Source organism: Prionailurus viverrinus, chromosome B2 (genome assembly GCF_022837055.1).
Source record: "Prionailurus viverrinus isolate Anna chromosome B2, UM_Priviv_1.0, whole genome shotgun sequence".
Lineage (NCBI taxonomy): Eukaryota > Metazoa > Chordata > Mammalia > Carnivora > Felidae > Prionailurus > Prionailurus viverrinus.
The window spans coordinates 70,614,939-70,621,620 of NC_062565.1; the positions used below are offsets into that span (position 1 = coordinate 70,614,939).

The following is a 6,682-nucleotide window of genomic DNA, read 5'->3' on the forward strand; positions in this document are numbered from 1 at the left end:
TTCTGTCCCTTTCCGATCAAGCTAGCAGTGTTTCTGACTGTATAATGCTCTTAAAATTTCTTTCGTCCCTTATGAATCATATTGGGGTTCATTTCATTAGATAAAAGTCACACTCCTGGGCATCTTCAAGATGTTTTCTACCTTAGGCGGAAGCTGAGGCTACGAGAACAAAGCACCATTGTTCAACTGAATAGTTCTCTGAGTTATATCTTTCAACACAGGATGTAATAGTTACATTTATGGATTTGTTTTTAAATCATAATTTCCTGACTTAAAAAAAGCATTTATCATCTCTTACAGTTTCTGAGAATCACATATTCAGGGGCAACTCACCTGGATGATTTTGACTAAGTGTCTCTTATGAGGTTGTAGTCAAATGGGGGCCAGAGATACAGTTACCAGAAGGCATGAGTGACTTTGGAAAATCCACTCTCAAGGTAGATCACTCACTCAATCACTTGGCTGGCAAGTTGTTTCTCATTATTATGAAGAAGCCTCAGTTCATTCTCATGCATCCCTTTCCATAAGGCTACTTGAATGTCCTTACAATAGGACAGATGGCTTTACGCAGAGTAAATGATCCAAGAGAGGACAAAGTAGAAACTGAAGTATTTTTTATGACCTAGTTTTGAGAATTATACAAAACCAATTCTACAGTATTCTATTTTTCACACAGACCACACATGATTCAAAGAGGGGGGAGTACCACAGCCAGATGCAAATACTAGAAGTGGAACATAGGGGGCCATCTTGGAAGCTAGCTCCCACACTGCCTTCTAGTGATAGAAAATAGATATTAAACACAATAAGTATAAATAAAGTACACAGTATGGTCAAAGATGTTAAGTGCTATGAATGAGAAGAAAGAAAAAAAGACCACAGTCAGGGAATGGAGAGAGCAGTTTGCAGTGATAGTCAGTGTTGGCCTTATTAAAAAGATGATAGTTTTGTAAAGACCTGAAGAAAGGAATTTTATAATGCTGATATTCTAATAATATACTGCCCATATTTTATTTATTTCAAAGGGTATCATATTTTCAAGCACAGAATCAATTTGATATATTAAGAAAACATATTTCTTATTATGTCTAAGGCTACATACAAAGCTTATAAAAGCCTCTTTCCAAGGATTTGGTGTTCACAGGCCTTGTATAAGAGGATTACAAGTTAGTAGTAAAAGGATTTACAGTGATTCTTAGTGATGTTATTTATTTGCAAATTCTTAACCGTTTTTAAAAGTCATTGAGCAGCATCTAATATTTGAGGCATGCAAAAACAAAAAGCAGCATCTAATATTTGAGGCATACAAAACAATGTATTTAACTAATAAAGTATAATAACACTTTATAAGATTTATTATATTTACTTTCTAATATTTACTCATATTTTTGTATATACTGTTTTTCACTCAAATTTACTTTATGTACCATATTCCATTGTGTGGAGAGAGCACAATTCATACTTTCTCTGGTCAATAAATACATAGTTCCAGTCATCCTTGCCATTAAAAATAATCATTCTAGGAAAATTCTTAGACAAGCTTTTATTTTTTTATTTATTTATTTTTTTTTAAATTTTTTTTCAATGTTTATTTATTTTGGGACAGAGAGAGACAGAGCATGAACGGGGAAGGGGCAGAGAGAGAGGGAGACACAGATTCGGAAGCAGGCTCCAGGCTCCGAGCCATCAGCCCAGAGCCCGACGCGGGGCTCGAACTCACGGACCGCAAGATCGTGACCTGGCTGAAGTTGGACGCTTAACCGACTGCGCCACCCAGGCGCCCCTAGAAAGGCGCCCCTAGACCTTTTCTAAGGTAGACATGAAGTAGGTCAAAACACCATTTATAGTAATGATAACAATAAAGATAGATACCAGGAACAAATTTAACAAATATTTTACACCTTTCTGTAGACAAATATAAATCCTTATTGAGACAAATAGAGATGTATACCATATTCATCAATTGACACAAAATTTCAATTCTTTTTAAATTAATGCTCTTTAATTGTAATTTCAATAAAAATCTTACATAGTTTCGAAGAAATTTCACAGCTGATTATAAATTAATTTGAATGTATGAAAAAATAAGAACAGCTAAAAATTCTTTTAAAATATTTATTTAATTAGTTTTGATAGAGAAAGAGAGACTGCATGCACAGAGATGGGGCAGAAAGGATCCAAAGCAGGCTCCACGCTGACAGCAGAGAGCCTGATGCAGGGCTCAAACTCATGAACCGTGATATCATGACCTGAGCTAAAGTTGGACGCTTAATTGACTGAGCCACCCAGGTGCCCCAACAGCTAAAAAATTCTTAACAAAGAAAACAAATAAGTTTTGGGAACTTTTCCTATCCAGATATAGTAGAGTTCAAAACCACCTGATTTTCATTATGTATAATGATTACTTTTTTCTTAGGTAGATTTATCATTCTGGGAGAAACAATATCAAATGCATGTTGACATCTCAGTTTCGTTGTATATCAAAATTGCAACTAAAAACTATTAAAACTTATTGTTAGTGTGTAAATTTTCCCTTGCTGGGACTAAATAACTACACAGTAAAATTATTAAATTAATTTTATGTATAGGTTTTAATGATTTTTATCAGGGATATTTGTTTAATTTACAATAATAATTGACTGATGGTATTCTGATAGCATTCCCATAGACTCGTCAGAATCTTTTCTCTGAGGTGACTGTCAGTTTCAAACTGTGTGGTCTGAGAGATCTAAATGTCTTTGATCACATCCCTAAAGGATGTGGGAATAAGAACAAAGCCTAAATTTCCTATACACGGATGCCAGGTCCAACAGGAGCTCTATCACTTCACCTGATACATGCTTTGTTCTCTTCCCACCATAATAGGATCAGAGATTGTACTAAAATATTTTGATTTCTCCTCTAGCCAGGCACAAATTCAATATGGTTGCTTAATAAAATTAATTATGCACACTAATTTATAATAAAGGAAATTTTCAATCAGAATATAGCTTTCAAATATACATAAATGGACATGAAAATGACACATTTTCCATTGGCTTACAGGAAGAACATAAGAACTAATGTTCCACTTCACACATTACCCATCTTAAATTTTATAATTTATGGTAGTAATATTTGCTTTTTGCCTCAAAAATGTTTCCCCTTTTGCTTGATTTAATTACTTTTTCTAGGAAGCCTTAACTAGCCCCATAAGGAACTCACTACCCTCTCTTTGTGTGATGCTTTTGTAGTTCCTTATTCCACTAAACTGTTCACATGACTGTTTTTACTTACAGATTGTAATCTTTTGAGAACACAGATGGTATCTTATTCATCTGTGTACACAACCAACTGGAAAGTAAAGGGCCTTCCTCACAAGGAATGTCAAATCCTTGAACTGTTATTTCCGCTACCACACAACCATGATGTGTTTACTTTCATAATCAATTCTTTCACAGCTTCCATCTAGTTTTACTTACAGCTTTTTGAGGGTTGTTTTTCAGAAAATTATTGCATAACCTTTTGTTCACACCAATTTGTGATGTCATTGGCCCATGCTACATTTTACTTAATGTTTCCCATATGTCAAGCACAGTGCTAAGTACTAGGTATATAAAGATGAAGAAGACATAGCCTACCCTTAAATAATTCAAAGACCAGTCATACGGGATACAAAAACTAATAGTTACAGTGCAATACAGTGCTGTAACATAGACAGGAACAGAGTGAGCTAGAAACATACATTTAGTGACTGGTTCTGGCTACTTGAGAACAGATTCAAAGAGCTTAACAGATTGGCAGATGTTGCTACATAAAGAAGAAGGAAGCAAATTTTAGGAAGAATGTATACAAAGATATGCAGTCAAGAAAGGATGAGGCAGATCTTGTGAATATGGAGCTGCTCTCAATGTTTGGAACACAGGGTATCTGATATGGAGAGAAGAAATGTTGGGAAGTTGGTCAGTAAACTAGAACAAATCTTAGGAGCCATGTTGTCCTTGCACAGGAGCCATGCTAATCTTCTTTATATTGTTCTAATTTTACTGTATGTGCTGCTGAAGCAAGCACTTAGAGGCAATGTTAAGGAATGTATGTTTTATCTGTGGTAACATAATGCTGGAGGCAGGATGAGGACAGGTTTGGAGGTGAGGAAGTTTGTGGCAGAAGGACCAATCAGGAGGCTTTTAAATCTTCTAGAGAAAACATGAGGTGACCTTTCAAATGGTGGAGGCATTGTGGGGCACAAAGATTAATTTGGTTGATGTTAATGAAATAAACTCAAATGAGCAAAATAGAAAGAAGAATCAGTAGGATGGAGAAGCTAAGGGTGATTCCTTGTTTCTTCTATGAAACACTGAACATGAGAAGAATCTCTCTAGGTTTAAATAATGTTTGGAGTGCCTGGGAGACAAACAGGCAGACATGTCTAGTAGATAAATGCATCTGGAATTCAAGAGTAAAGTTGCGACTCACTGATTAGAAGTTTTCCCCTTATATCTGGTAATGAAAACCATGAAAGTAGATCAGATCACCCAAAGTTTAAGTGGTAAATAAAAACGAAAGACAGAAAAGAGTAGAACTTGAGTCATCCACCAATATATAAATAGTGACCAGACAACAGAGGAAAAGGATCCTATGAAGAATCCCAAATAGATTAATCAAAATGATAAGTAGAAGCCGTGAGAGAATAGGAAATTACTGTTGAAAACTGCAAATCCCTCATGAGAGAAAAGCTTAGTTAAATTTGTTAAATAAGAAGAAACTGCCATGAAGGTTGGAAAAGCCATTCAGGGAAGGGCAGGAGTCAGAGACTCAATAACCAAGGTTTGAGGACATTAAGTATTTCTTAAAAAGAGTGATACTGAAAGGAAGGAGAGATATAAGTGCAGTCATTTGAGCAGGATAATGGAAGCCTGTTTGTTTTTGTTTTTGTTTTTGTTTTTTACAACCTGAAAAGAAAGAGGTAAAAGAATAGGCAAATTGTTGGTAGAGAAAATAGACAAGATAATGGGATAAAATCTCTTTATAAGTGATGGGAACTGAGATACTGGTGTATTAGTTTCATACTGATGCTGTATCTTGGTAGCCTACAACAACAAAAGTTATTATCTTACAGTTCTGGAGGTCAGAAGTCCAAAATGGGTTTTATCAGGATAAAAAAAATCAAGATGTCAGTAGGGCTGAGCTCCTTTCTGGAGGCTATAGAGGATGATCCATTTGCTTGCCTTTTGAAGCTTCTAGAAGCTATCTGCATTCCTTCGTTTATAGCTTCATCCTCCATCTTTAAAGCCAGCAGCATGAGATCTTCAAATCTCTCTCTCTCTCTCTCTCTGTCTCTGTCTCTCTGTCTCTCTCTCACACACACACACACACACACACCTCAACTTCTGTTGTCAAATCTTCATATCGCCTCTGACTCTGACCTTGTATTTCCTTTTTACAAGGATCTTGTGAGCAAAGTGGGCCAACTCAGATAATCCAGAACAATCTCCTTATCTCGATTCTATACTTAATCATCTGCAAAGTCTCTTTTGTCATATAATTTTTTTTTAACGTTTATTTATTTTTGAGACAGAGAGAGACAGAGCATGAACGGGGGAGGGTCAGAGAGAGGGAGACACAGAATCTGAAACAGGCTCCAGGCTCTGAGCTGTCAGCACAGAGCCCAACACGGGGCTCGAACTCACGGACCACAAGATCATGACCTGAGCCGAAGTCAGCCGCTTAACCGACTAAGCCACCCAGGCGCCACCTCTTTTGTCATATAAAGTAAAATATTTACAAGGGCCATATATGAAGATGTTGACATTTTGGGGGGAGCATTATTCTGTTTACCACACCGAGTAAGAGTGAGTGATTAAACTAGGAAAGGAAAATCAACTCCTCTTCTTTTAATAGGAAACAAGAAGGATACCAGAGTATATGATGTCATATTCAAGTCAGAAACAAAGTTTGGAACTGGTCCTGTCTAATGGCCATATTTTCTTCTTGGCAGCATTGGGAGGGTGAAGTATGCCATTGACAAGAGGAACACGTTTTTGGAAAACCCAGTAAAGTCAGTTGCAGAGAACACGATAAAAAAATGGGAAGAGACCATGAAGAAGCATGCAGGAACTCCAGTGGAGCTAGAAAGCATAAGACCTATGTGGAGCTTATTGACTTAACTTGGAGATTTGTCCAGCAACACTTTGCAGCCTGGGAACAGAATCAAAGAAATGAATAGTTGGATTCATCAAGTGATGATGTCTGAAGGGTGGCTGTAGTTGGGAAAATAAGGATAAATGGAAGCAAGGATCCTGGTGAATATATATTATCATTGAAACCACTGATCCTAGCATTAGTCTTGGTCAGATTCATTCTTCTCTGATTTTGAAATTTTGTAAAAATGTATTTAATATACAAGCTATGTGTGTGTTTGTGTATGTGTGTATGTGTGTGTGTGTATGTGTATATGAGTGTGTGTGTGTGTATGAGAGACAGAGAGATTCCCAAGCCTTGGAAATGCAAATTTCTTAGCTATAGCATTGACAGATCAATATCCTTATGTATTCAAATTACAAAATCATGTCAATAACCAAAGTAACTTGGTGGAAGCTGAGACATAAAAGTAGATTAGGATGATTAATAAAACCATCCTCATTCTTCTAGTACATCATATTAATTTAAATTTTTCTGAAATCAGTTTTTGACTGGCTGATTA

At 36.2% G+C, this 6,682-nt stretch overlaps 1 non-coding gene across 1 annotated transcript; it reads right to left on the reverse strand.

Moving 5' to 3' along the window:
- Positions 1-3,944: 3,944 nt before the first annotated feature.
- LOC125166892 (U6 spliceosomal RNA) lies at positions 3,945-4,050 on the reverse strand. Its single transcript, XR_007152599.1, has one exon. It is a non-coding gene; the product is annotated as a U6 spliceosomal RNA (small nuclear RNA).
- Positions 4,051-6,682: the final 2,632 nt, after the last annotated feature.